Source organism: Trachemys scripta, chromosome 9, assembly GCF_013100865.1.
Source record: "Trachemys scripta elegans isolate TJP31775 chromosome 9, CAS_Tse_1.0, whole genome shotgun sequence".
In the NCBI taxonomy this organism is placed as follows: Eukaryota; Metazoa; Chordata; order Testudines; family Emydidae; genus Trachemys; species Trachemys scripta.
In genome coordinates, this window is record NC_048306.1 from 96,152,298 (window position 1) to 96,172,578 (window position 20,281).

At 55.8% G+C, this 20,281-nt stretch overlaps 1 long non-coding RNA gene across 1 annotated transcript; it reads left to right on the forward strand.

Moving 5' to 3' along the window:
- Positions 1–2,632: 2,632 nt before the first annotated feature.
- Positions 2,633–8,946, forward strand: LOC117883396. The gene is made up of 3 exons (XR_004647250.1): positions 2,633–3,946; positions 6,806–7,014; positions 7,953–8,946. It is a non-coding gene; the product is annotated as an uncharacterized LOC117883396 (long non-coding RNA).
- Positions 8,947–20,281: the final 11,335 nt, after the last annotated feature.

Consider the following 20,281-nt stretch of genomic DNA (forward strand, 5'->3'; position numbering starts at 1 on the left):
TGGGGCAGGGTGGGGTTAGCGGGGGGCTGATGGGCAGAGGGCAGTCGGCGGAGCCGTGGGGCAGGGCGGGGTTAGCGGGGGGTTAACAGGCAGCAGTGAGAGTAGTCGGCAGAGTTTTCAGACTCTGGCTATGACTCTCTTTCTGACTAGTGGGGGATAAGCTCAGCATTTGCCCTGTGGAGAGAGACGCTGAGCCACTAAATCCTCTTAGCATGTTATTTTTGCAGGTAGCCGATTAATGGCTTTAAAGCAGTTCCACCCCTTCCAGGACCCTGCCGTCCCCCCGCAGTGAGAACCTCCTCGCTCCCTGGCCCACTCTGGCTGGCTGGCCTGAGTCCCCACGTTATGCCTGGCCTAGGGGATCCCTGCATCTGCGATGAGCCCCCCAGTCTGCAGCCAAGCGGCTCTAGGACTCTCCTGCAGCCCACAAGCTCCCTGTCCCACCTGCCCCACTCCTCCTTCCCTTGGGCCCCCAAGCCTTCTGCCAGTCTCGCCTCCCCGGGGTCCCCATCGTCCTGGGTCTCCTGCTCCCCTTGAGCCCCTGCTGTGGAGAGGTCTCCCCACAGGACCCCTGGCTCCGGGATGAGACCACCCCTAATAACATTTACAGCCGCTAATATTAACCAGAAATAAAATAACCAAGTGCAGATTAAAGGGACATTGATGAAATGCCAGCCGAAGAGTTATGGCCCTAATAAACCGCAGGCTTCTCCCGCCTTTGGGGGGCCTTTTATGAGGCTATTTAAACTTCATTATCAAAAAGTGTATTAAAGCTGTAAAGGCTCGGTCGGCGCAGAGCTCCGCTGAATCCTGTCCTCCGCCCCCGTCGTAAATCCTGCCTGCTCAGACAGAGGGACAGGCAGGCACTGGGGCAGGGCAGGGGAGTCGGAAGACGAGCCTGAAAACGGCTGCTCGCTAGGGTACGAGGCCCGAGTGTGGCCCCTCGGCTGTATCCCGGCCCTGAGCCGCAACTCAGCGGTGCCACGTCGCCGGGGACGCCGGGTGTTTGGGACAGCCCCTCCACTTCCTCCAGCCCCTGGGAACCGACCACCTGTACTCCCCTCCCTGGGCCAGCCACGCTGCCATGGGAGCCTCCGTTACAGAGCCCAGGACTACAGCTTGCACCCACCACCCTACGTACCAGCCCAGGCCCCCCCCTCTGAGCCCCAGCTGCATCCCCTCTGCTCTGACCAGCACGCATCCCAGCCCCTGGGCTCTAATGCAGCATTAGGGAACGGCTACAGGGTGGGAGTTGGGGGGGTTGGGTCAGGGAGCTTGGCGCCTAGCACCGCTGGCCCGAGGTGGTAGGGAGGGGGTGGTAGTAGATTTAGGCTGCAGCCTGATTGCTGTGGGACGAGGGCTGGGCAGCGGGGTGGCATTTGGACCCGTTCGAAAGCAGTCAGCAGGGCCCGAGTTCTGAGCTGCCGCTGGAGGCCAGCGGGGCTGCACGGGGCGGTGGGGCGGGGCAGGAGCTGGCCCGGTGCGTGAAATGCAAGGGATCCTTCCCAGAAAAGCCGGGGCCTGCGCCAGCGGAGTTGGGAGGGAGCTAATCCTTTGTGTCAGCCTTTCCGCACTCATCTCATTAATTCCCATTTGCTCTCCTGCTGCCCCCTTGGTTTCTCCGGTGCGGAGATAAGTCTCCTTGCTCCGTTCCGCGCACCCTCCTCTGCTGATTGTGTGCTGCCTGTGGTCGCGCTGTTGCTGGCAGAATGCCTCCACCCAATTACAGGCGGGTGAAGCTCATTTTAATTGCATGAAGCGACTGGGATTAAGGAGACCTTATCTCATAATTCCCTCTTTATCTCTTAACTTCACACTCGCTGCCTTCTCTGAAGGCAGGACATCTTGTGCCAGCTTTTGGAATTTATGAGGTAACCTTCTCTGCGCCATTGCCCGTCCCTCCCCCACTCAGCGTGGAGGGAAACCGGGAAACAAACCGACCTGTGGCTCTGCAGCGCCTCACGGCTGGAGTGCGTCGTCCTCCCAAAGGGGGGGAAGCAGTTGGTGACTGTGGCCTTATTTTTCTTCTTCCCAAAAGCTGGGTGAGGGGCCGTGCTGATCCTTTGGAGAACTGCAAAGTGCGGGATTGTCCAGGCCTGGGTGAGCTGGTGGCTGCCCCCCCGTTTGCTGAAGCCAAGAGCTTGGACGGAATGGGGAGCGCTGGGAAGGGTGTAGGGTAATGCACTCAGCTGGCCCTGGCCTCTGTTGCCCACAGGACAGATGGCTGGGCTGGGCTGGCTGCGGTAGGGGAGTTGAGAGCTGGTTTGCAGTGAACAGCCGCTCCGTTCAAACCTGGAGATTGTCCGGTTTGCTGGTAACCAGGGTGTTCCGAGGGCCACGCTGCAGGCTCCGTGTGCGTGTGTGTGTGTGTAGGGTGTGTGACCCCGGCTCTGCCCTGAAAGCCCCTCAGCAGGAAGGCAGGAGGACCGCAGTGAAGAACTTTGCCAGAGCAGAGTGAACCGTGCTTGGTGGGAGAAGATGAGGAGGTGATGCTGTTCAGAAAAGTCCTGGAGCTGGTGCCCAGCCCAGCATCTCACCGCACTGCCTCTAATGCTCACTGCTCTGAGGGGATGGTGGCCAAGGGCCCCCAAGTCAGACACATGGCCTGTGTTCTCCTCCCCAATGCCCCCATGTCCCAGGACATATTGGAGAGCAAAGCAGCAGTCGTGCGATGACAGACAGCACGTGCTCCTGCCTCAAAGTGGGAGAGAATCCACTGAACCGAAGAGATCTTGGAGTTCTCCTGGATAATTCTGTGGAAACCTCCCCTCCATGTGCAGCATCTAGGCAAGGAGTAGAAAATAAGAGACAATACCATAACGTCGTTATATAAACCCCTGGTGCGCCCACACCCTGAGTAGTGTGTGCAGTTCTGGTCGCCCCAGCTCAGGACATAGTGAACTGAAAAAGGCTCAGAGAAGGGCAACAAAGACAATTGAGGGTATGAAACGGCTTCTGTACGAGGAGAGACTAAAACAATTAGGGCAGGTCAGCTTCGAAAAGAGACGACTAAGAGGGGGCTGTGATAGAGGTCTATAAAATTACGAGTAAGTGACTAGAGAAGTGTTATTTACCCTTTCCCACAGGACAAAAACCAGGGGTCACCCGATGACTTTCATAGGCCGCAGGTTCAATACGGACAAGGAAGTACTTTTTCACACAATGCATAACTCACCTGTGGAACTTGTTGCCATGGGATGTTGTGATGGCTAAAAGAATAATTGGATTCAGAAAAGAACTGGAGAAGTTCATGGTGGAGCGATCTATCAATGGCTATTAGCCAAGATGGTCAGGGACACAATCCCATGCTTAGGGCAACCCTGACCCTGTGACTGCTGAAAGCCAGGAAGGGTAGTTGGGAGTGGATCACTCATAATTGCCCTCTTCCAGACACTCCCCCTGAAGCTCTGGTACACAGGATCTGTGCTATGCCCCCACCTTTGTAACAGTCTCTTGCAGAAGTCCTTCAATGTCCCAGACCCCCAAAGGGATTTCATTCTTCCCGCAGGGCCTCACCACCTCCTGAGACTGCACCCCTGGCTCATATCATGAGCTCTGCTCAGTGAGTCCCACTGCAATAGACTCCTGGAGGGAGACTTGTCCGCTCTTCGGGGACTAATGCACCTCACCCAGCATTTACAAGCAGCGCTGTAAAAACAGACGGGTTTATCAGTCAGCTGGAACCCAGCCCAGGAAGTCCTTCGCTAGACTGGGTGGAACAGTGAGAAATAGCCTGTATGTTATATCCCTCCTCCCGCTCCCCCCAGTGCCTGTTGTGTCTGCGGAGACTGTGTGCTCTCTAGGGCAGGGACTGTCTATGTCTGTGCCCAGGCCAGCACAGCAGGGCCCCGATCTCGGCTGGGTTCGCAGGCACCACTGTGACACACAACCATGAGCTGTATGCTGGGGAGCACGCCAGCCCTGGGACCTACGGCCTTCTCCATCTGTGAGTCACAGCAGCCTGTTCGTAGGGCTGGGAGGGAGGGGCCCCCTTAGGACGTGAGGCTGCTGCCTGGGTTGAGAAGCAAGGCCAGGGGCTCCCCTCTCTCTCTCTCGCCTCACAATCTCCAGCCAGAAGCTGGGTCCCCAGCAGCCAAGGGAGGACTCCAAGCCACTCTGATGCGAAGCGCCTAGTTTGTCTCCCTTCTGGTCCATAAGCACATAAAAGCTGCCATGCGGGGTCAGACCACGGCCCAGCTTGCCCAGTAACCTGTCTACCACAGTGGCCTGTTGTGACGAAGTGGGAATTATTTTATGAAGCCGATGTGTGCCTCAGTTTCCCCCCATACTTTGCACTGTTGCCCGGTAGGGGGAAAGGGATTAAGTTTGCTCTCAGGGCAGGCAAAGAGCCGTAGGTTGTGTGTTTCTCTCCTCCCTGTCTGGGTGGAATGAATAGAGCTCTTAAGAAACTGGCTGAAACCAAGCCAGGTCAGCAAGGGATCCGCAAAGCCAGTGCAAGCTCCAAGGTCTCCTGGAACAAGACGCTGGGCTGAGACCCCAGCTGGAAAACAAAGGCCTGAGGGGTGTGAGGTGGGGGGATACGCGTGGGCTCTGGAGGGAGCTCCCTCACCTGGTGGGAACTGACCAAGGAAGTCAGGGAGAACGCCTGGAAATGAAGTTCACTGCGGCGTGGCTGGTGAAGGGGGGCTTGAGCAGAATGGTCTATACTTTAACCTTCCCCCTCGAAACTGACAGGGAAGAGCCAAACAGCAACAGCCCCGCTGAGAAGCTTTAAAAAGCTGAACCCCCTTGGACGCCTTTCTGTCCCCACCCCCGCCTCGGCTTCTGTCCCCACTAGAACTGCCCGTGACTGGGCATCTCCTCGCGTTTACACTGGGAGAGTCCCAAGTCAGGTGTGGAACCCAGTTCACACAACCGTAGAGGGCAGTTAACCTTGGGGGTGGGGGAGCACCTAGCTTGGCCGCGGTGGGAGGGGGGATGAATGTTAAGAGTGGGGAGAGAGGTCTGTGCTGCATGTTTCATGGCCCCATCTTGGTTTTCTCTCTCCTCTGTGGCTCTCGAACGAAGATTAGTCTCATAAGCCACAAGATCCTCATGCCAGCTCACCATGCCCGTTGTTAACCTGAAGCCAAAGTCTCTAGCATTTATATAGCCAAGGCTTAGGGCCTCTATCAGAGACCCAGAGACTGTCCGTCCTGTCCCCCCGGCCAGGGATTAGGGGGAACCCACACCCCGTGAACAGAGAGTGAGGGATTTGATAAAAATCAATATTCCTGGTTCAGAGAGCTCCTCGGCCAATTCTTTGAATACTGTGGGATGCAAATTATCTAGCCCTAAACACTTTTGAAATGTTTAACATTGATACTTGCTGTTTCACACCCTCCTTAGTTATTGATGGCGTGAGAGTGTTTCATTATGACTGTAAGATAAGATATGAATACATCATCCAAATATACAACAGAAATATTTATTGAATACTTCCTCCTTGTCTACATCACAATTGACAAGTTTACCATCCTTACCTAATATTGGATATATACGACTGCTAGGATTTCATTTGTTCCTGATATATTTAAAGAATCCCTTATTGTCCTTAACTTTATTGGCCATAGATAGTCCAGTGTTACCTTTAGCTTTCCTTATCAATTGTCTGCATATCTTAGCTGCTGATCTGTACTCATTGCTATCTGCTTCCCCATTTTTCCATTTGTTATATATACTGTTGTCGCATTCACCGCCCAGATGTTGTTTACCCAAAGAACCTGCCTGTCACAACTGTAGAATTGGTGTTTCTTAGGCATCTATTCAAAATATCCTCCAACCGTTCCCAATGATCAGTCACATCCTTGTGTTTACATTTTTCCTCCCACTCAGTTTTGCTCATGATTGGGACATGGGCCTTTGGATTGGATCTAGAGACGATGAGTAGGACTCTCAGAACCCATCCCCACCCAGGGCAGGGCAGGATCACTGATAACCTGTTCTCCAAGGATTGGGCCTGTCAGTTTCAAATGTATCAGATAATGGGACTTCCCCCATAGCCAGCTCCATCCTGCTGTCATGCAAACACCTGCTGATACCTTTGCATTTTATCCCATCGCCCCAGGCCTCTGCCTCCTTGTCATCTGCACCATTCAGCCCCTCGTCTATTGTCCTCTTTCCCCATTGCTGCCTGCCCACGGCCTGGCCCTTTGCCATTAGCTACCATTTATACCTGTTCATAGTATACCCCTCAATATATCTCCATTGCTCAATTCCCACGGCTCTCCTCGGACCTCCCTCTCCCAGAGCTCAACACCATGTCTTGGGGGGGATGCCAGCCTCATGGAAAGTCATTTCTAGTGTGGGCTGCCCAAAGCCATGAGACACCCTTAGTGTCTCGTAAACAGGAAGTCTGTCAAGTTAGTCACTACAGCTCCCCCCTCTGGGCAGAGCCTGTCAGTTGGGGCGTCCCCATGATGGCAGTACCTGAGCGCCTCATGGGCGCTGGTGTATGTATCCTCACATCCCCCTGCCAGGGAGAGCAGGCCTATTCTCAGAAGCACAGAGACACTAGATGACTTGCCCGAGGCCACATAACATCGGTGGCAGAGTCCCAGGCAAGTTCCTTCCTTCCCTTTGCCCCTTAAGCCCTTGGCACCCCTAAGAACCCCCTTTATTCTATTCAGGGTACTGGTACTGAGCCCATCACCAGGGTACCCGAGCTCCCCCCCAAATTCACAGTGGGGCGAGGGCTGATGAGGGATGATCCTTAACCCTTATCAGGCACGTCACATTCCCAAAGCCCTGTGCAAACAGTTACTAATTAGCTGTCATTAACATTAGCTAATTAATCTAATTGCAGATGACCTGGAATTCCAGAGCATGAAAACTTCTTCCCACCTCCCCGCGCACTGGCTCCCTTTCCCCGCCTGAGGAGCCGCTGGGGCTGCCTGTGACAGGAGAGCAGCTTCCCATTAATCTTCATTGAAGCGCTGCGCGGAAGCGGCTGAGAGGAGATGAGAGAGGTGTGACCAAAGGCTGCTGCCGGGGCTTAAATTCAGCGGAGCTCCGGTCAGTATTTTCAAACCTCAGGACTCCATGTAGACTCGCCTAGTGCCTGTGGTGGATGCCGCCGGTCGGTCTCTTGCTCCAGGAGCTGCTTGCCCTCTCCCCTCCTCCCCAGTTCTGGGGGGCTGTCCCTTCCTGCTCCCTCCAGCCCCCCGGTTTCCCTCTCCGCTCTGTTTCCATCCCTCGGGCTGGGCTCTGCCAGCTCTTGCTGTGTGTGCGGCTCAGAGGTTCTCATTTCCCCAGGGCCCATCTGACAGAAAGCAGACAAATCCCAGACCGAGTGGTTCCTTTAATCAGCCAGAGAGTTCCCTTCGGCTGACCCGCCTCTGACCCTTCCCCTTCCGAGGGAATTGGGGGAGTTAGAGAAAGGTTCAGCCTTCCTCTCCCCCCCCCATGCCCCATGCAGTTGCCACCGATGGGCTGCTCAGCGCCATGACCTTGGCACCAGGGGGTTCCCACTTGGGCCCTCCCGCTCCACCCCCAGATTTCCATCCATGTTTGGCTTGATTTAGCTGCTGCTCATCACTGGGCCAAACCCATCCCTGGTGTCGCTGCACTGGAGCCGCCAAGGTGACCTACTCGAAATGCCCCTGTTTACGCATCCCAGGCTTGCATTAGTTCTTTTGGCCACAGCGTCTGCTTCCAGGAACACCTCCCCCACTGCTCGCTATCACGACCCTTCAGCCTGTTTTCGGTCCCAGGACGACTCCTTCTTTAAGCCAATTAGAGTTACCCTGAGAATCTGATTTTGCCACACTGTGCTCAATACCTCACTAAGATACATGTCCCGGTAATGCATTTGCCTCAGCCACTCGATCAAACAAAGCGCAGCGCGTTTGTTTGGCCTGCTTGCGCCTTGATAAACTCCCGATACTGCTCGCAGCGCCTCTATCCTCCACTTTTTCTCTGCCTCTTTCTACGTCTTCCGTTGTTTTTATCAGGGCTGAAGAAGCTAAATGGAGAGGCTGGTCACTGCCAGGATCGCTCTTCCTCTCCTTGGTTGAAGATCGGTACCACGTTTGCTCCCCTCGGCCCCTTCCCCGGTGTCCACGGCCTTTCAGAAATAATTTTCAGCCGTGCAGGAAGCTTGTTTGCCAGTTCCCTCCATGCCCTAGGGCGTGTCCCCTCCAGATCAGCTGAGCGGCGGCTGTGTGACTCCTTTGATGGCTTTTTATCAGCTGATTTTTTTTTTACAGCATTTTCATGGCGTCCTAATTGTCCGAACTTTGTTTTCATGAAGGACACGTAAAGGTTTCACAGCATCTCGGCCCCTGTAGAATCGTCGTTAATTTCTTGCCCCTCTTTATTCTTAAAGGGGCGGCTTTCTCTCGCTGGATTGCCCCTGGGATGGCGTTAACTCACTGGGGCAGATTCACCCTTGCGTGGGCAGAGGTCCCAGTGCAGGGATGGAAAGGAGGAGGCAGGTCCCAGCTCAGACCTACTTGTTGCAATGGTCCCTATTGATCACTCCCTCCCTCCCGCCTTCAGTCCCCCTTATGTCCAGGGCTGCCGTGGTGGCAAAGGAGTTCTCTGCACCACAGTCTTCCCCGGGCTAGGCAGTCCTGCTCCCCGTCCTGTGGCCAGGCCCGGTGCAAAGGGACGACAGTGCAACCTTGAATCTGGCCCATTGCTTCTTTCTCTTCCCTCCTCCGTGCTGCGTATCCTGGTGAGGTTTCCTCCCTGCTTTTCCAGCTCCGGGATTTTCTAGCCCCTCTGCCCCTGCTCTCTGAGCTGCTCCCTCGTTCAGAAACACCAGCCTCCTCGTGCTCTGCACAGCTTCCTTTCCCAGGGAGTCTACAGTCTGCTTTGCCTTGATGGGGGTGCTGGAAAGGAAAGGTTGATTTGTGTTCTTTGCATCATTCACTCCCACACACACACCCAGGCCAGTCTTTATGCTGGCGACCTTTCAACGTAATTAAAGAGAAAATGAATAAATAATAATAATAATGAAGAGACTCATAGAAACGTAGGGTGTGCGGCTAATCTGTCATTCTTATTAACCGCCTTGGAACAAAGCGCTGCGGATTGGCGGCACCAGCAGAGAGCAGCGCGAGCAGCTGGATGACCGGGGTAAGTTGGCAGAGTGGGTAGGGTTAGCAGGGAGCTGTGGGATGGGATTGAGGGCCATCAGCAGAGTGGGGTGTGATAGTGGGGAGACAGAGGTGGGAAATCAGGACTGAGGCGCCCTGGTACTATTGTTTGGCAGACGTTCCCAGAGCTCCTGCCTGTGCGGTGTGAGGCTCCAGCCTGATTTTAAAGCATAAATACAAAATTCCCCCAAAGTCAACTGAAAAAATATCTTTCCCCTAGGGCATGTGCGCTGTATGAGCTCCGGGCTGTGTGTGGGCAGCAAGCAGCGGGGTCGGCTGTGTGTGTGTGCACTGCGACAGTCCTTCTGTGCACAAGTGCGTGCATGCATTGAGGTGTGTGCCTGGGTACAGTCTGTATGTGTGTACGCGCCCTGAGACAGTCTGTTGCATCGAGAAAGGGGTGTGTGGGGGTGTGTGTGTATGCACCCAGGGACAGTCTCTGTGTGCATGCACATGCATGCATTAGGAAAGGGTGTGTGTGTGTGTGTGTGTGTGTGTGTGTGTGTACATGCCCTGAGAGAGTCTGCATGTGTGCACGCATGCATTGGGGCAGGAATGTGTGCACGCACGCACACACCCTTTCCCAATGCATGCATGTACATGCACACACACGCCCCAATGCATGCATGTGCTTGCACCCAGAGACAGTCTCAGTGTGCGTGCACACACACACACTGAGACAGGAGTGTATGGGGGGGTGTAAGCGCCTTGAGACGTGCATGCGCATGCATGCATGCATTGGGACAGGGCGTGTGTTCGTGCATGCACCTGCACCCTGAGACAGTCTCTGTGTGCGTGCACATGCATGTATTAGGGCGCCGTGTGTGCATGTGCACACGTGCCCTGAGAATCTTTGTGTGCGTGCATATGCCTGCATTGAAAAAGGTGTAGGTGGGAGGAGGAGAGGGTGTACACATCCTGAGATAGTCTGTGTGCATGCAAGCATGCATGCATTGGGGCGTTTTGTGTGTGCACACGCATGCACCCTGAGACAGTCTGTGTGTGTGCCCATGCATGCATGGGGGGGCGGGCAGGTGTACACGTACACTCTGGGCCAGGCTCTGTGGATCGGTGGGCACGTGCACGCTGAGGCAGGATGTGGGTGTGCACATGCATGCATGGGGCGGGAGGGGGGGAGGTATGCATGTGCCCTGGGCCAGGCTTTGTGGATCGGTGGGCGCGTGCACGCTGAGGCAGAATGTGGGTGTGCACATGCATGCACGGGGAGCGGGGGGAGGTATGCATGTGCCCTGGGCCAGGCTTTGTGGATCGGTGGGCGCGTGCACGCTGAGGCAGAATGTGGACATGGGTTGGGAGCTCTGTGCTGGTCAGGTGGTCTCACGTGCGGCCACATTCCCAGGTGGGCAGGGAGACGTTTTAAGGAGGTGCGGGGAGAGCCGTGCTAAAGCTGTCAGCTTTTACTGCTGGGAGAGACCAGGCTCCCCGGCCCAGCCAGTCTGTTACTGCCAGTCAATGCCCTGGGGAGTTCGGGGTGGGAGGGGGAGCGTGGGGGTTGGGGGAGGGGATGGAGGGCTGCTGGCTGGTTCTGGGCGTAATTCCTTCTCTTAACACTGTGCCCAGGCTTGGCGCTGACTTCGTGCCCCTCTCGTTGTACCCTCCAGCCGGCCCCTCTCTCCCAAATCCTGTTCCCAAGGGTCCACAGATTCCCTGGGGCCTGGGCTGGGCTGGGGGAGCGTGAAGAAAGGGGGATTGCCCCAGAAAGCAGCACAGGATCAGGTGACCCCCACACCCTTTCCTTGCTGGGTGTATTTTACCCTTGTGCCAGCCCAGCCCTAGGGAGCCTGTGCCCAGCGCAGCCCGGCAAGGAGCTGGCAGCAGCTGCGGTGCCCTGGACGGAGCGATGATGCCCAAGACGGGAGGCAGCGTTCGCAGCAGGAGGCACAGATCCCTCCCACCCATCCCTCCTTCCAGCCCCCCATGTCCCTCCACCACAGCCGGGTCAGATCTAACCGCTCCTCTCCTGGCAGCTAGGACCTGGGGGCGCTTCTCCTTGTCCCCTTTTTCCTAGGCCCTCTCCCCGCGGCTGTGACCGCCCCCTTCGCTGAGGGACTGGTGACGCCAGCAGCGAGTGCCTGGCAGCCAGGCAGAGGCGATGGCAAGCAGCCACGTGCCCTGAACCAGCCCTTGCAGGAGGTTGGCTGGGGGACAGGCCGTGACCCTAAGTGCGTCCCCAGATCCCCCACTGTCTGTATCCCAGCACAGGATACTTGGAGAGCTGTCTATTTCAGGGGGAACTATTGGAATAGGACAGGGGATGACCTCCCTGGGGTGGCACTGGGGGTTTTGGGGGGCAAGAGGCAGCATCATCCCCTCCCTGCGTGGGAGAGGGGTGCAAGGCAGCACACAGCACCGTACGTCCCATGGAAAGAAAGGTCTCTGGCAGTGAAAGGGTGTCTCCTAATCCTGAGAGCGGAGTCAGCTGGGCCGGCAGCTGTGGGGCCCGCCTGGCCCGGGGCTTGTTTGTTTAAGGGATATGCCAGTTCGGTCAACAAGCCGTTGGGGCCATTTCTGGCCGGATTAGCAGCCGAGGGACCTTGGAGCAAAAGGAACACCCGCCATGAATATTCGAATGGTGAGAACCAGGCCTGGGAGCCGAGCGGAGACAAAAAGCCGGTGCTCTCTAGGGGCCGTGGCCCTCAGTGCTGCTTGGGGCAGGGCTGGCCCGTCATGCCCCCCCCCCACGGCTCCTTCATCCCTGCCAGAGACGGGCCCCCCATCTGATCGGTTACACCAGGAATCCACAGCTCCCCGGACGTGGGAGCTAACTGGGAGTAAGGCCAGCGGTTGGCACAGGCACCAGATGCCAATAGGGATGCTTGCCCTCCGCGTCCCCCTATGGCACCTGCCCACCTCCACACACTCCTCTCTGACATTGCTGGCGCTGGGAAACGGGGGTCCGAGGCCTCCCAATGACAGCGGCTGCCTGTGAGACGAGCGGCCCTGGGGAAGACGCTCATCCTGTCTCCCTGACACCCGGCGTGGCCTCTCCAGGCCTATGCCGGGCTGACGCCCGAGCACCAGACTCACCCGCGCACCCTGTGACACTGGGGGGTGTTTAGTCAGCGGAAGGAGTGCACGAGGGGGCCTTGCTGCGTGGGGTCCTGTACAGCGCCTTGGGGTGGCTCGGGTGCAGGACTGGGCTCTGCCTGGCCCCTCCGTCCCAGAGCTAGGCAGCACCAAGCACTGGAGCATCAAGAGGCTGCTGGGCAGGAGAACGGGAGGGCTTTGGAAAGGGCCCGTGCTGCCCCTCCCTGGGGTTTGCTCTCTCGGACGTGGATGGTTGAAGCGTCTCCTGAGGGTTCTGTGCCCGGCCTCGAGCATGCTCTGAATTCCTCCATGAGGCCCTGGCCCCTCCAGCTCCCCACAGCCAGCACCTGCAGCCCTGGCCCCTGGAGCTCCCCAAAGCCAACACCCACGGTCCTGGGTCCTGGAGCTCCCCAAAGCCAACACCCACGGTCCTGGTTCCTGGAGCTCTCCACAGCCAGTGCCACCAGCTCCATCCCCCCACAGCCAGCACCACTGATCCTGTCCCCTAGAGCTCCCCCCACAGCCAGCGTCACCAGCGCTGGTCCCTATAGCTCCTCCAACAGCCAGCACCACCACCCCTGTCCCAAGAGCTCCCCCCACAGCCAGAGTCACCAGCGCTGGTCCCTACAGCTCCCTCCACAGCCAGCACCACCACCCCTGTCCCCTAGAGCTCCCCCCAGAGCCAGCATCACCAGCGCTGGTCCCTATAGCTCCCCCCACAGCCAGCACCACCACCCCTGTCCCAAGAGCTCCCCCCACAGCCAGAGTCACCAGTGCTGGTCCCTACAGCTCCCCCCACAGCCAGCAACACCATCCCTGTCCCAAGAGCTTCCCTGACAGCCAGCATCACCAGCTCTGGTCCCTATAGCTCCCCCGACAGCCAGCACCACCACCCCATCCCCTATAGCTCCGCCCCCCATCAGTGCCACCGGCCCTGTTCCCTATGACTCCTCCACCTCCATCTTTCCCCCAGTCCGCCCCACCTGCAGCCAGTGCCCCACATAGTTCCCTAGGGTCCCGCTCAGCCTGTCGCTGTTCTCTACAGCTGCCTACTGAAAGCAGCTTCTCACGCCAGCGTTTAGCGCCCCCAGCTCTGCAGCCAGCAGCTCCCCTCTCCGCCCAGCCCATCAAGGCACCGACCCCCATCTGCATCTTCACACTTTGCTTTGCCGACAGGAGGAGGCCTCTGGTTAGCGTCCTGCTCCGGTCAGTGTCTCCTTGGGCCCTTGCGCGATAACCTCTGCAAACCAGGGGGCCCTTTTCCAGGCCAGGGGCAGATAACGGCCCTTCCCTTCCCTCCGCCAGAGAGTCAGAAGCCAAGTGCCAGGCATGTCCCAGTGCTCGCTAAAGTGGGGCCATTATCTTCCCACCTCCCTCCAATTGACCTTAAGCCAGGGGTCATCTCCCCTCTTTCACCAGCCTCAGCCCACAGAGCCAAAGGCTGCCTGTAGTAACAGAGCTGGGGGACAGCTCCGGCGTATGCACTAGAGGCATAACACGGTCCCACACCCCCTTCTTTCTTGGGTATAGTCGTGCGCCTACATTGTCTTCTGGGTTCCTATCCCACTGTCCCTCACCGAGCACTGAACCCAGGATTCCACTGCTAAAACATGCATCTCTATCACTTGAGCTAAAGTCGTAGCTCCCCTCGCTGGCAGCTGTAGTAGACCTTTAGCCTCCGTAGACCAGGCACTAGTGAGGAACTCATAACACACACGCAGACCTGTTACTGGGTTACACCCAGTGTGCAGACCCTTGAAGCAGTGGCTTGTGGGAAATTTTGAAAGGGTTTCTGGGGATCGTGGGAAAAGAGGATAAATTCCCAGGATGCCATGGGAAACACCCATAAATCTCTGGGAGCTGCTGCCTTTCCCAGGCCCTTTCTCAACTGGCTGAACTTCAGGATGAGGAAGGAGACTTTTCCCTTCTCTTTGGGGGGCTGGGCCTGCCATCACCGTGAGGAGAAGTCTCTTTGCGTGGAGAAGAGAGCAGCCATTGTCCTGGTGAGTGCAGTTGTGGGGGAGGTGGTAAGTGTGCCAGAGACCAATGGTGGGTTTATGCAGCTGGGGCCATGTACCTATTTCACCACATGGCGACCAACACCAGCAGGGGTGCTACTCCCCAGGGAGCCAAGCCTTCGGGAATCATCAGGGGGCCAGCTCCGTCCCCATGAGGATCCTGGGTCATCTGGGCACCCCCTTTACAAAGGGAAAAGACCTGGTGTGCTCATGCCCTAGTGGCCGGTACAGGATTGTTCCCTATGCAAAGAGGGAGGATGGTGCAGACGTGAGTCAGACACTGGCCTAGGACTTGCGACCGAGGATCTGGGTGCAAGCCCCTGCTCTGCAACAGTCAGACCTTGGGCAAGTCGCTTGGTCTCTCTGTGCCTCAATTCCCCCTCTGCACAATGGGGACCAGAGCCCTGTTCTGACCTCCCAGGATGGGGTCGGAGGGTAAATACATCAGTGATTGGGAGGTGCTCCGAAACTAGGGTAATGGAGGCCAGATAAGGACCTAAGATAGCTAGAAATAGCTGGTCCTGTCTCACGACTTCCACCCTGTCCCTCGGGAAATTCCTCCCCCAGCCAGATCCATCTCACTGCCAGATTCAGCCTAAACTAATTAACCCTGCCCCATTCCTCTTTGTTACACCCCCTTGTGTCACTAAATACCCCTCCTTCGGTGCTGCACACGCCACATCTCTGCAGATTTCTGCCTCCCCTCCATGCGCACACACCTGCAAACCCAAGAGTTGGTTCTCCAAGCTTAGATTTCGCTCTTTACATCTTCCCAAGTAAGTTGTCTTCCTTGCATGCTCTGGCTCCTTCTGCACACCTGCCTCTTCCTCCGGCCACGTTCTGTCACAAATTAATGGAGATATCCCATCTCCTAGAACTGGAAGGGACCTTGAAAGGTCATTGAGTCCAGCCCCCTGCCTTCACTAGCAGGACCAAGTACTGATTTTGCCCCAGATTCCCTAAGTGGCCCCCTCAAGGATTGAACTCACAACCCTGGGTTTAGCAGGCCAATGCTCAAACCACTGAGCTATCCCTCCCCCTGTGATATACTACACAGCCTAGCCCGTATTCTGCACTCTTCCATAGCCACTGGATGGGCTCTGAGCAAACCTTCATTAGCAGTATTTATTTTTGGTAAACAAATAAATTAAAATAGTTTTAAAACAAATAAAAGGAAGTTCTTCTTCACGCAGCGCACTGTCAACTTGTGGAACTCCTTACCTGAGAAGGTTGTGAAGGCTAGGACTAGAACAGAGTTTAAAAGAGAACTGGATAAATTCATGGTGGTTAAGTCCATTAATGGCTATTAGCCAGGACGGGTAAGGAATGGTGTCCCTCGCCTCTGTCTGTCAGAGGATGGAGATGGATGGCAGGAGAGAGATCACTTGATCATTGCCTGTTAGGTTCACTCCCTCTGGGGCACCTGGCATTGGCCACTGTCGGTAGACAGGATACTGGGCTAGATGGACCTTTGGTCTGACCCGGTACGGCCCTTCTTATGTTCTTATGGTGGTTGGTCCTTCCCAAACACTGTGGAAAGATGGGTCTTGCTCTGGAGCACTCTCAATTTGAAAGATGGTCTTTAAACAGCAAACCCAAATATTGCAATGCTAATAGCTGTTTAGTCCATATCTATTTTTAAATATACGGAAAAAGTGAAGCACGTGAGAAATGAGCTAATGGCGCACAAAACTTGCTGTGAAATCCTCCACCTGCGTGTCCCACTTATTGCACGTTGGTTAAAGTTTGCGCTTTGGTAGTTTCCCCGAGAACTGCACCATACTACGCTGCAGCAGCATAGGTACACGAACCTCTTTCGCTCATTGTGTTAGCAAGTCACATTGTAACCAACTATGGCGGAGCCCTGCAAGCTTCCGCCATGATACGTTCTAGAACAGCACGTGGAAAAATGTGCCATTGGGCAGACACAGCTGTGACATCACCAATCAATCAGGCAAAGGTGATTCCCCCACTCTGAAGGTGGTGAATTTTCACCCAGTCTCTTACCCCTTCAGACAAGATTCCAAGCCTCTTTGAAGACGGCACTCTACCCAAAAAGCCCTCCTTCATAGCTTTCTCTCAAGGTCAAGTTCCAAGTGCTTCTCTGGCTGTCCTTGACTTTCTGCTGCCTTCTCTGTCTGCTTCTGCGTTGTTTCTGGCTGCTTCTCCTCTCTCTCTCTCTCTCTCACACACACACACACAAGGGCACAGCTCTACCAGACAGTACCTGCATTCTGCATTCGCATTCTGTCCCCAGTGAAACCTTGCTAGCCACATAGCTTCACTCCTGACCAGCCTTGTATGTGGCATGTGTTTTGGGTGTGGCCCCTGTTGTTGCAGCTATTTTATTCCAAAAGGTGCTTGAACAGCTTCTGATCTATATCCTGAATGAAGAGTGGCTTTTACACCCACCAGCTTCAACGAGCCTTCGCCCAACTCCCAGTACATCACAATGTTGCCAGCTCTTGTGGTCTTGCAATACTTGTTTTTTTTTCTTAAAGCCCCAACTCCTGGAGTCATGTTATTTTGTGCATAGCTCAGCTTTTGGTTTGTTTTTTTAAACTCAAAGCTTCCAGCCATCAAAATTGTGGGGAAACACTAGACGCTCAAAACCCCAAAAGGGTTAATGATTTATTAAGAACACTGTGGCTTGGCTTGACTGGATTGCATACACCAAATAATTAAAATCTCACCGTTTTTAAGCCAATCTCGTGTTTTTGGGGGACCTGACCGAATGCTTGGAGTTGGTAATACTGTATACAATTTTCAGTGCACCCAAAGGAATCTGGTTTCTCAGGAGAGCATTTTCATGCACTGCATGAACACTCGGCTTAGTCTGCGTTTGCCTGGGAGAACACCGCTTCCCATTTGGCATGCTCAGAGTTTAATGCTAGACATTAGCATAGCTATTCCTCTCCTATCATCTCATCTCATCCTTCGCGTACCTATACTTCAGTCCTACCCAGACAGTATCTTTGGGTATTAACTGGTCAGGTTTTGTACACCTGAACAGGACTACTGGCTGTTAAGAACAATTTGGCATTCGCTCGTTGTGCATTGATCGGGGGCGGTTTGCTTTTTCACCCGCAAAATCAATACTTGCAGCAACACTTGATTTCATTTAATTTGAGGGGCTGCTTACTGCATAAAAAACATAGAATCATAGAATATCAGGGTTGGAAGGGACCTCAGGAGGTCATCTAGTCCAAGTCCCTGCTCAAAGCAGGACCACTCCCCAACTAAATCATCCCAGCTAGGGCTTTGTCAAGCCGGGCCTTAAAAACCTCTAAGGATGGAGATTCCACCACCTCCCTAGGTAACCATGCACAGGTAGGGAGAAATCTGTCTGCGTCTCACCTTATTCTTAACCCCACCTGTCCCTTTTAACAGGTCTGGATTATACACAGCATTATTGGATGGCCTCCATATTTATTGCCTCTGTTTTCCCGTGTGATTTAAGGTAAACACGGGACAAATCCAGTCATGGCATAAGTGAGCTCTGCTCCATGGGGGATTTGCCCCTTTTCACACCAGAGCTGCACCTGCTCCATAGCGCTGATTATTGGCTCTGTGCTGATGGGTTTGGCACCAGGGTGATGGTCCTTGCAGCTGGTTTGCACTGGGCCGTAGCGGCGCTGGGGAGCATTGCTGGAGGTAGGTAAAGATCTTCCACAAGGGATAGGGCAGAGGAACCGACCAGTTTCAAAGGAGAGGAATCCAGGCTGGAGGTGCTGGTGGTGGAGACTCAGTGGTGCTGGTAGATCAGAGCAGGGCTAGAAGTCCAGCAGGACCAGGCACCGCTGCCTTTGCTGCCCCGAACCACCCCTGGTGTCCAGCAGCAGAACCTAGAGTGGTTGTTTGGGGCAGGTCAGAACCATGGAGAGATGGGAGACTTGGGGACAAGCTCAGAGATGGTGCATGAAATGGGGTACATTTCCCGAGAGCCCCACTTCCTGTGCTCCTCTGTCTGCTGGAGATTTGTCCTGATTGCAGCCATGGGTGCAGCGTCCCCGTGCAAACCCCAGTGGAGACGGGGCTACGCAGGAGCAGCCAACGGGCCGAAGAGCAGGAAAGAAAGTGTAAATCAGAGCAGCTCCTACCCTGCATTAGCGTACACTTCCTGCAGCCCCTCAGCACTGCCCCCCAAGCAAACCTCTGGCTGTACACACACACACACACACACCCCTACGCAAACCTCCGGCTGTACACACACACACACACACACACACCCCTACGCAAACCTCCGGCTGTACACACACACACACACACACACACACCCCCACGCAAACCTCCGGCTGTACACACACACACACACACACACCCCTACGCAAACCTCCGGCTGTACACACACACACACACACACACACACCCCTACGCAAACCTCCGGCTGTACACACACACACACACACACACACACCCCTACGCAAACCTCCGGCTGTACACACACACACACACACACACACACACACACACACACACCCCTACGCAAACCTCCGGCTGTACACACACACACACACACACACACACACACACACACCCACACGCCTACGCACACCTCCGGCTGTACACACACACACACACCCCTCTGCCTGTACACACACACACCCCTACGCAAACCTCTGCCTGTACACACACACACACAGCCTACGCAAACCTCTGCCCGTACACACACACCCCACGCAAACCTCTGCCTGTACACACACACACACACACACACACACCCCTATGCAAACCTCTGCCCGTACACACACACCCCACGCAAACCTCTGCCTGTACACACACACAGACCCCTACGCAAACCTCTGCCTGTAGACACACACACACACAGACACACACACACTATGCAAACCTCTGCCGGTACACACACACCCCATGCAAACCTCTGCCTGTACATACACCCTGCACAGATGTCTGCACACACATCTCCTTTGGCCATGCACACTAACCCCTACACAAATCTCTGTGCACACCTCCCGCACCCCTACATCATCCCCATCTCTCCCTGTATCCCTGGCTCGTCGCCATGGTATCTGGGTGCCTCACACACATCAGAGGGGGCCGGCAGGCTGAGCACAGGTGCTGTTCAAGGTGTCTGCTCCCTTCCCTCTTGCAGAGTTTCTTTTTCACGTCCTCTCTTCTCCTCCCCTCCCCCTTAGTGAGCCATGTCTCTGCCCCGGGGGCTGGGACCTCTGCCCCCTGCTCAGCTGTTAGCACAGTCCCCTTCATTCACACCACCACCTGCCCATTCGTGCCACACGCTCCCCGTGGCTCCCCACCCCCATCCTGGAGGACCCCTCGGCTCTCCTGAGAGATCTAGGGCCTTCTTTCCGCGTTGCCGAGCTGCATTTCGGAGCAGGGACAGGGCGGCTTTCTGTAAGATCAGCCAGCAGCTCTGGGCTCCATGCACCGGGGAGAATTTTCCGGCCTGCGGGTTGCAGGCGGTTGGACTGAATGATCACAGGGTTTCCTTCTTGGCCTATGGACCTACAGCTCCTCTTCTGCAAATGAGGGGCCCATATTCGGGACCAGCCCACAACCGTGCTAGGAGCATCTGTGCCCACAGTGCAGCAGCCCTGGTGCTAAGCACTAGGGCAGCTGGGGCTCGGCGGAGTCTCCCGGCATGGTGGAAAAACATGCCCACGCTCTGTCTACACCTGCGCTTACAGGTACAAACGCTTTGGTGCGGACAGGAGCTAGGGTACCATGAGTACCTGCGGGAGGGGGAGAGCCCCTGCTATTGTGGGCATCCTCCGCTGGGCACAGAGCCCCGGCACACTCCAGCCTTCCATGCACCAGGGCTGGCAACTGCCTGTTGCACTGTCCCCTGGCCGATCGGCCTTGGAAATCCAGCCCGAGTGCTGCAGCACGGGTGCCTTTGACAGCTCTAGACAGAGCCTGTGAGCCCTGTGCAGTGGCCAGCCATCGCGGGAGATAATTGAACGCTATTTATTGCCTCCCCGCTGCAGTTCTGTCAGGCGCCATGTGGAGCTCATCGATCCGGGGAAACGGTCCTGACCCCGCAGCGGGTTCCCCGAGCAGTGATTCCCGGGGACAGAGCGCAGCCCTGCCACAGCCCAGCCCCTGGCTACAGAGATCAGGCTTGCAAAGGGCGAG